General features: G+C 32.6%; 1 long non-coding RNA gene across 3 annotated transcripts; it reads left to right on the top strand.

Annotated features, from left to right (window-relative positions):
- Positions 1926-6825, top strand: LOC105164470. 3 transcript variants are annotated; one of them, XR_848026.2, is made up of 4 exons: positions 1926-2356; positions 4233-4403; positions 4734-4900; positions 4992-5813. It is a non-coding gene; the product is annotated as an uncharacterized LOC105164470 (long non-coding RNA). The 3 variants fall into 3 exon arrangements; XR_848027.2 differs by lacking the exon at positions 4992-5813 and adding an exon at positions 5837-6825 and having other exon boundaries at positions 1927-2356; XR_848025.2 differs by lacking the exon at positions 4992-5813 and adding an exon at positions 5834-6825 and having other exon boundaries at positions 1927-2356.

The raw sequence follows: 7076 nt of genomic DNA, 5'->3' as shown, positions 1-7076 counted from the left end.
TGGTTGTATAAGTTATAAGCATTGTGAGTACCTTATTAGAGCCCAACAATATTGACATGTGATGATAAAGACCTAGTTTCCCACCTCTGTGTAGAGAAAATAAATGTTGATTGATCTGGCTTTACTTGTCATTTTGCTTATGTTTTTAAATTGAATTAATATGTCTAAATACGGCTTGTCTCTAATGATTAATAAACATACACTTAGCACAAAGTACAGATCTGATTGACTGGATGAATTTTGCATGCTTTTGAATGCTTGGAATCTAAATTCTCATGAGATTATTTTTCGACTTAGATCCTTCCAGTAATAGAACGTCGAACCTTGTGATATTATGCTTAGGAAGTTTGTTAATCGTATATTTGTTTTCATTAGCTCATCAGACCTTTTGGTTTTATTAATTGTATATTTTTATAAGTAAATATATAAATATATATGCATGTACAAATTTATTTCTAATTTTGTTTGAAAAATAAATAAAACTAAAATAAAATGAGCTCAAGTACTTTCGGATTATGAAAATAAAAAGAGTTTGATAAATAAGCGAAATTAGAATTAGAAAAAGTTTCAACACAGGGTGAAATCTCTTTAAATTTGTTTTCAAAAATCAATTTTTGTAAGAGTACAATGGACTTTCAAACATAAAAATTTAAGGTTAGGTTTTTTTTTTTTTTTTGAAGGTTTTAATACATGGCTGGTAACTGTATTTGACCCTTGTCATTAATGAAACCTAATTATCAATTATTATTATGATTGTTAGATCCCACACAAAATTATGTTTTACCGTGTACTTGATATGAATCTAAGTATTGTGATGATCACTTATTTCTTTCTCTAAAAGTTTCGTATTAAATAAAATAATGAGGTTTAGTACTTTTGACTTCTTATATTTTCATTATAATGTTTTTCGTTGTTTAACACATTTTTATAATTTTATCGGATTCAAATAAGCTTCTCAAATAAATCTCTTCTATAGTATTTTATTTCTGTAAATATCATATTTCTTGCTATTATAAAGATATTTTTATTGTTATGTTGATGGTTACTCCGCATTCAAAATTTTATCATTGGTTTTTTACTTTGCATTTAATATATATATTTCTTGCATATGATGTTGTTACCTTTATTTTATACATTGTTTAAATCATATATTATATTATTTTTCATGTATTTTAATTCAAAATTTTGTCTTTAATTATGATGTTTCAATTGTTCTTTTCTTTTTTGTATGGTATGATATAATAATTCTCACGATTCATGTTATGTACAGTAGATAATATAAAATTATTTTATGTGAATATTGCTTAAGAAGATAGATAAAATTTATGAAATATCTTTGATAGTAAAAATTACTATTTTTGAGTCGCTTTTATTTAACTTAACACATGTGCCTCAACAAATAAATTAGTTTTAAAATTCACATGCTTAATTTTATTAATAAGTTATAACTAAAAAAATTATATTACAATTGATATGGATTAAACATAAGTTATATTTACAATTATGATACTCATATATAAAAGCTAAGGCAAAAAACAATTTATTTGCAATTTTAATTGAGAATAAAATATAATACAGTAAATATCTCGATATCTTAATATTAATTAATTCAAATAAATTTAAAAAATTATTATTAGATATCGAATAACTTTAAATCATAAAATATATGCCTATGCAATGCACGGATTAATACCTAGTTTATACTCAAAATTGAATTTAATGAATTATAAAATATAAATTAATAATTAAAATATTATTTTTATATGGGTCATCATTAGAATTCAATTTTAAAAATAAGTAATTATTGTAAGTAAAATCACATTTGCACAAAAAATGAGATTTGATATTTAATCACAAAACCAAAATAAAAACAAACGAGCACGTCAAACAGAAATTTTCAATGAATTTATAATTAGAATTACTATATTTATCTACATCTAATCATACACCTAAAATTTATATGACAGAAAAAATAATTAAAAAATAAAAGAATACTCTACCGGTAAAAACCCACACTCCACCGGTAAAAACCCCACTCACACTCCCGACTCCCCCTCCCCCAAAATCAAGAAATCCAGATATCGTTCTCCACCGGTAAAAACCCTCAAAATCATCTCCTTCCCACCTTTTTCAGCTCCTCACCTTCATTTTCGCTTCTCTTCTCACCCAAAAGAGGAAATAGAAACTCTCAAACCACCGCAGATCAGCAGAGAGGGAGTGAAGGAGAAGGGTTCCAAGGGTTTGGGTTTGGTTTATGACTCTGAAACGATGGCCCGCGAAAGTGAGGAGAAGCAGCGGCGGAGGTAGCAGAGTGATATTGTGAGTTTCAAGGCAAAAGGGTGCGGCACAGACCCCGGTAATAACTGCTACTCCTATTTTTTATATTTAGATATATATGCGCACAACGAGTTTTGATTTTTGAGTTTTTGATTTCAAGTTCAGGTATGAGGGTTTTTGAATTTCGCGTTTGTGATTTTCCTGGATTAAGCTCGGTCATTTATATTTTGATCATCTCTTTTGTTTTCTTCTTTTCTAATTTGATATGATTGTAGTGAGTTTTCTTTTTTTTTTTCTTGGTGGTTTTGTATTCTGGAATTATGTACGTGATTGAATCTATGCTGATTATAGCTATGAACTCTGTCTAGTTCTTCTTCTTCTTCCTTTTAAATTGAATTTTGTAATAAAAGGGAGTCAAGTTTATGTCGGTATGGACTCTTCTGGACGAGCCACTCTTTCTGTTTTGGCTGATATTTTTTGTTTGTGATCTTGTTTGACTATGGGACAATGGTTTTCTATAGATCCCATGGTTGCTAGATACCTCATTTAAGAGTTGGTAATCTGACATACAGTAGTTTGATATGAATTTGGAGGCATTGACCATAGAGTTAAGTCATGTATCGCCGTAGTCTTTTGAAGAATAGTGAAGAGAAATGTTTTTTCTTCTAGCTGACATCATGGTTAGATTAAGATCTTAGCATTCAGAGATTAGGCATAGTAACCTGTTAGATCACTTCTCAAGTATCAATAAGCAGATGCTCAGATGGAAACTTTGAAATCCATTTGAAGGTTTGGTCAGATGATATGTTATTGCAGTAGCTTGGATATACTGAATTTCCAACTTTCTTTTTTGATGCTTCAATGTGTGTGACCAATTCTTGGATGATTACCTGTATGCTACATGCATGTACTCTTATTGCTGTGGCCTCCTTTATGAAGAACAAATGAGCATTAACAAAATATCTCATATGAAAATTGAAGAAGATGGAGTATTGAAGATTTTTCATTAAACTTTGGACTAAAGCCTACCTGATAAAGAATGTCTCATGTAAATTAGAAGGTTGACGAGCTGAAGTAAAAGAAGTGATAGCGTTTGTTGACCAGATGTAGTTATAAGGAAGGAGAAATAGCAGAAATTGCGTCTGTATCACCCTTACAATCTCATGTGGCTACAGGAAAATTGGCCTTCTTTGTGTGCCAGTTTTCTCTATGACTTTGTAATTCCTAATGTAAATCAGAAAAATGCCCTATGTAGGCTCAAATGTTGAGGGGAAGCGCAGAGCGTACCTCTTTCCAGGAGCTAGGGCATGTTAACAGTGAAAATATACTGTAGTGTACTTAGTTATGTAACTTGCGTTTTACTAATTCAAGTAATGTGAATTCCTTTGACATGAAAAATATACTGTCTGTCGCATGAAAATGTCAAATTCCTTGACAAATATGGTGCTCCGCATTTCCTATGAAGAATCTATTGCTTTGCTTTCCCGATTTTACACCAATTCATGTAATTTTTCTTTGTCAAAGCGGCCACATTTACTGAACTGAATGTGCAATCTGCAGGCTTATTGGGAATGTTTCAGGGTCCTATAGAATATAGACCTAGGTGGAATTATAGCACACAATTATGTGATCACGGGGTTCTTGTATCGCATCTATTTTTTCTTGGATTGTCTATCATTTAGCCTTCATTTCTGTAGGTTGAAGAAGTTTGAAGTTCTTTAACAAATGTAAATACAATTTTGGTGCTTCCTAAATGATCTTCCATTGGATCTTTGCTGTTTGTTTATGTACAAGACAAATGACAGATTTGATATATGAGGCTCTTAATTATATAAAGAAATAAACTAAATAGAATTGCTTAGGCTTGAGTTGCAGTGTTTTTCCTTTTCCCGCTATATGAGTTTGTAAATTTAATTCCTGCAAACTTCCCTTCATATCACCATTGGCAAAGATAGGCTATGAAGTGATGACCTCGGATAATGCTGGTCGATTCATCTGCAATTATGTATACTATCACTCCTTGCGGTTTGCAGAGCAGAATGGAATCAAATCACTATTTGTACATGTTCCTCTCTTCTTGACTATAAGATGAGGAGATTCAGATGCAATTTGCTGCTTTGTTGGAGGTACTTGCCTTTTTACATTAGCTCTTCAACAGTTTCAACAAAAGTCTCAAAGTCGGTCTCAAAGTTGAGACCATAGTTATGGTGGGTTTGGATTTGTGTATGCAAATGCTGGATATTTCTACTCAATGCAGTGCTTTAAATAAACAGTCAAGTGAATGTGAATTGTAAAAATGTATGAAGATAAAATTTTCTTTACCCTCGAATTCCAATTTACTTTATCGAATTGATATATATTATTGTCTGCTTGTATGAAGGAGTGGTTATCCAAAGTATCCATGTCTCATCCTATACCATTAACATTCTAAGTCATATTGTACTTTGTCTTTACAGATAGATGGATTTGACCAGACATATTTGACGAGACAGTTAATGTGAAGGTTATCATGGCAACTAACAGAGCTGACACTTTGGACCCTGCCCTTCGGCATCCGGGAAGACTTGAACATAAAATTGAGTTCCCTTTGCCAGATAGACGTCAGAAGAGGCTTGTCTTTCAGGTGAATCTCAAAGATCATGTACTATTTGATGTTTGCTGGTTCTAAAAAAATAAACAACATTTATATTAATCTGTCCTCACATCTCATTCAGCAAAAGAATCTCAACCCAATTAACCTTTAAAAGAGGAAAAACTGCGAGAAAAGAGGCTAAGAAGAAAGGGAGAATCCTCCTCGGTGAAGGAGAAAAAGGGTTCATGCAACCAAGGAAAAAACGTTATCCTACCAATAAAGTTGTTCTTGCTAGAGCGATGTTTTTGCATCTATAAACCTTTAGTTCTGGAAGCGAAACAATGCTCTGTAACAACACATAGGTTTATATGTAAGAAAGGCTCTACAATTATATATTTCTTCTTCAATGTGCATGCACATCCTTATCGTGCTAGATTTCATGCTAGACATATGAATAATGAAACATGTTTATGAAACAAAATCAACCGACTTGATGTTCTCTTGTACAATAATACATAATACCAGGATTAACAAATAATTATTTCAGCAGTTGCATGATGACATGCATCATTGTCATCAGTTCATCAATACATAACTGTTTGGAGTATTGTCTGCCCATAAGATAGCAAAACGGGAAGGCTCAAGTACATACATGTGTATGTGTCTAGAATTCTGGCAGCTAGAAGCTAAGGTTACCTAATATGAGAATAACAAATCCAGGAAAACAGCCTGGTAGGCTTCTACTCATTATTCCACAGTGTGGGGATTGGAATATGTTGTATTGTTCTGGTGGGAGAAATGTCATCATCACATTCACATGTTCATAGAACATTACATTATTGTTTTCTTCAATGATTGCCAGAGGGACTACTTCCTAATTGTTTTGACATAATATAAAACTTTCAAATTGCTATTTGATGATATGCTTACAATGTGACAAGTATGAAGTCTAACAGCATCAATTTTGTGCATGTTCTATGGTAGAAGAAATGATGGTGGACAAGCTGAGTACATTTGTCCAAATTGTTATATAGAAGTAGTTGAGAAGTGGGAAAGTGTACCCATTGCCGGAGAGCGCTGTTCTAGGAGCAAGGGATTTGCGTAGAACAAGCAGCGGTTATTTGCAAAGCTGAACCAAGAAAGGCAGGATAGAGTAAGGCTTCAATGCAAAAGTTTTGCCTGAGGTGAGCCTGTTCCTTATATGCAGTATGTGATGTACTTCCAGTTTGTGATTTTCTTTAAGGTAAGTTTTGAATTTCTCATATGTAGAAAAGATATGCTATGCTTAAATTTATCTTTCCTTTTAGTTTCTTTAGCTCATTGTTTCTAATTAATACATTCTAACAATAGAATAAGATTAGAAAGAGGTGCAAAGCTCTGCAGAACTTAATTACTTGTTTTAGAAAAATAAACGAATATTTGAGTGGCTTGCGCTCTGTACGGATTATGCGAGTGACTTGAATGACCATCTTTATTGTAAAAAAGTAACAAGAGATTGGAGCCTAGTATCGTTGTGACAATAGAATTAGATTAGTCAGGGAATTAATGTGTTGGAATGTGGATGTGTGGGGATTGAAAATTTTTATTTGGGGGTTGACAATTTTTATTGAACGCCGTTGTTGTGAAGGAAGTTAGTGTGTCTCGAGAAAAATATGCGAATTATCTTGTAGTAGCGCTTGAATTTACCTATTGTTGTCTTGTGATATCCCTTAGATTAATAGGATTTTTTGGTATAAGTCGAGATAAGTAGGAGAAACCAGAACTAGTGGCATATTGAAAAAAAAAGTGGTGTGAAGTGTGTTCCATTGACTGCATCAATTGAATAATGTTCGAGAATCAACACAAAAGCCCTTTGTGTGAGCTTTTGGACCAAAGCACTTCCATTTAAATAGTGCTCCTACATTTCTTTTGATTGAGGGCATCAAACTTAGGGTGTTCATTCTAGAACTTGCTTGTGAAATACATTTTGAGTCCACATTCTTGTAAGATTGGTGTATGAAAATGATAAGGGCACTTAGGAATACCCCATTGACCTGAAAAAAACCTATCTTGAATTCACCCATAGAAAAACTCATTTGAGCCTTGGCTTTTCTTTTCTTGGTTAAACCACATTATAAGCCAAATTATCCCTTTCTTGGTTATTTCCTGAAGTAATTTTTGAACCCATTCAAGGGGATGTCGCTGGCTTGGTTGCTTGTAAATTGACATGAAAACGAGTGAAAGGGAT

Source organism: Sesamum indicum, linkage group LG6 (genome assembly GCF_000512975.1).
Source record: "Sesamum indicum cultivar Zhongzhi No. 13 linkage group LG6, S_indicum_v1.0, whole genome shotgun sequence".
NCBI classification, from domain to species: Eukaryota; Viridiplantae; Streptophyta; class Magnoliopsida; order Lamiales; family Pedaliaceae; genus Sesamum; species Sesamum indicum.
This window is presented reverse-complemented; position numbering and strand designations above follow the sequence as displayed.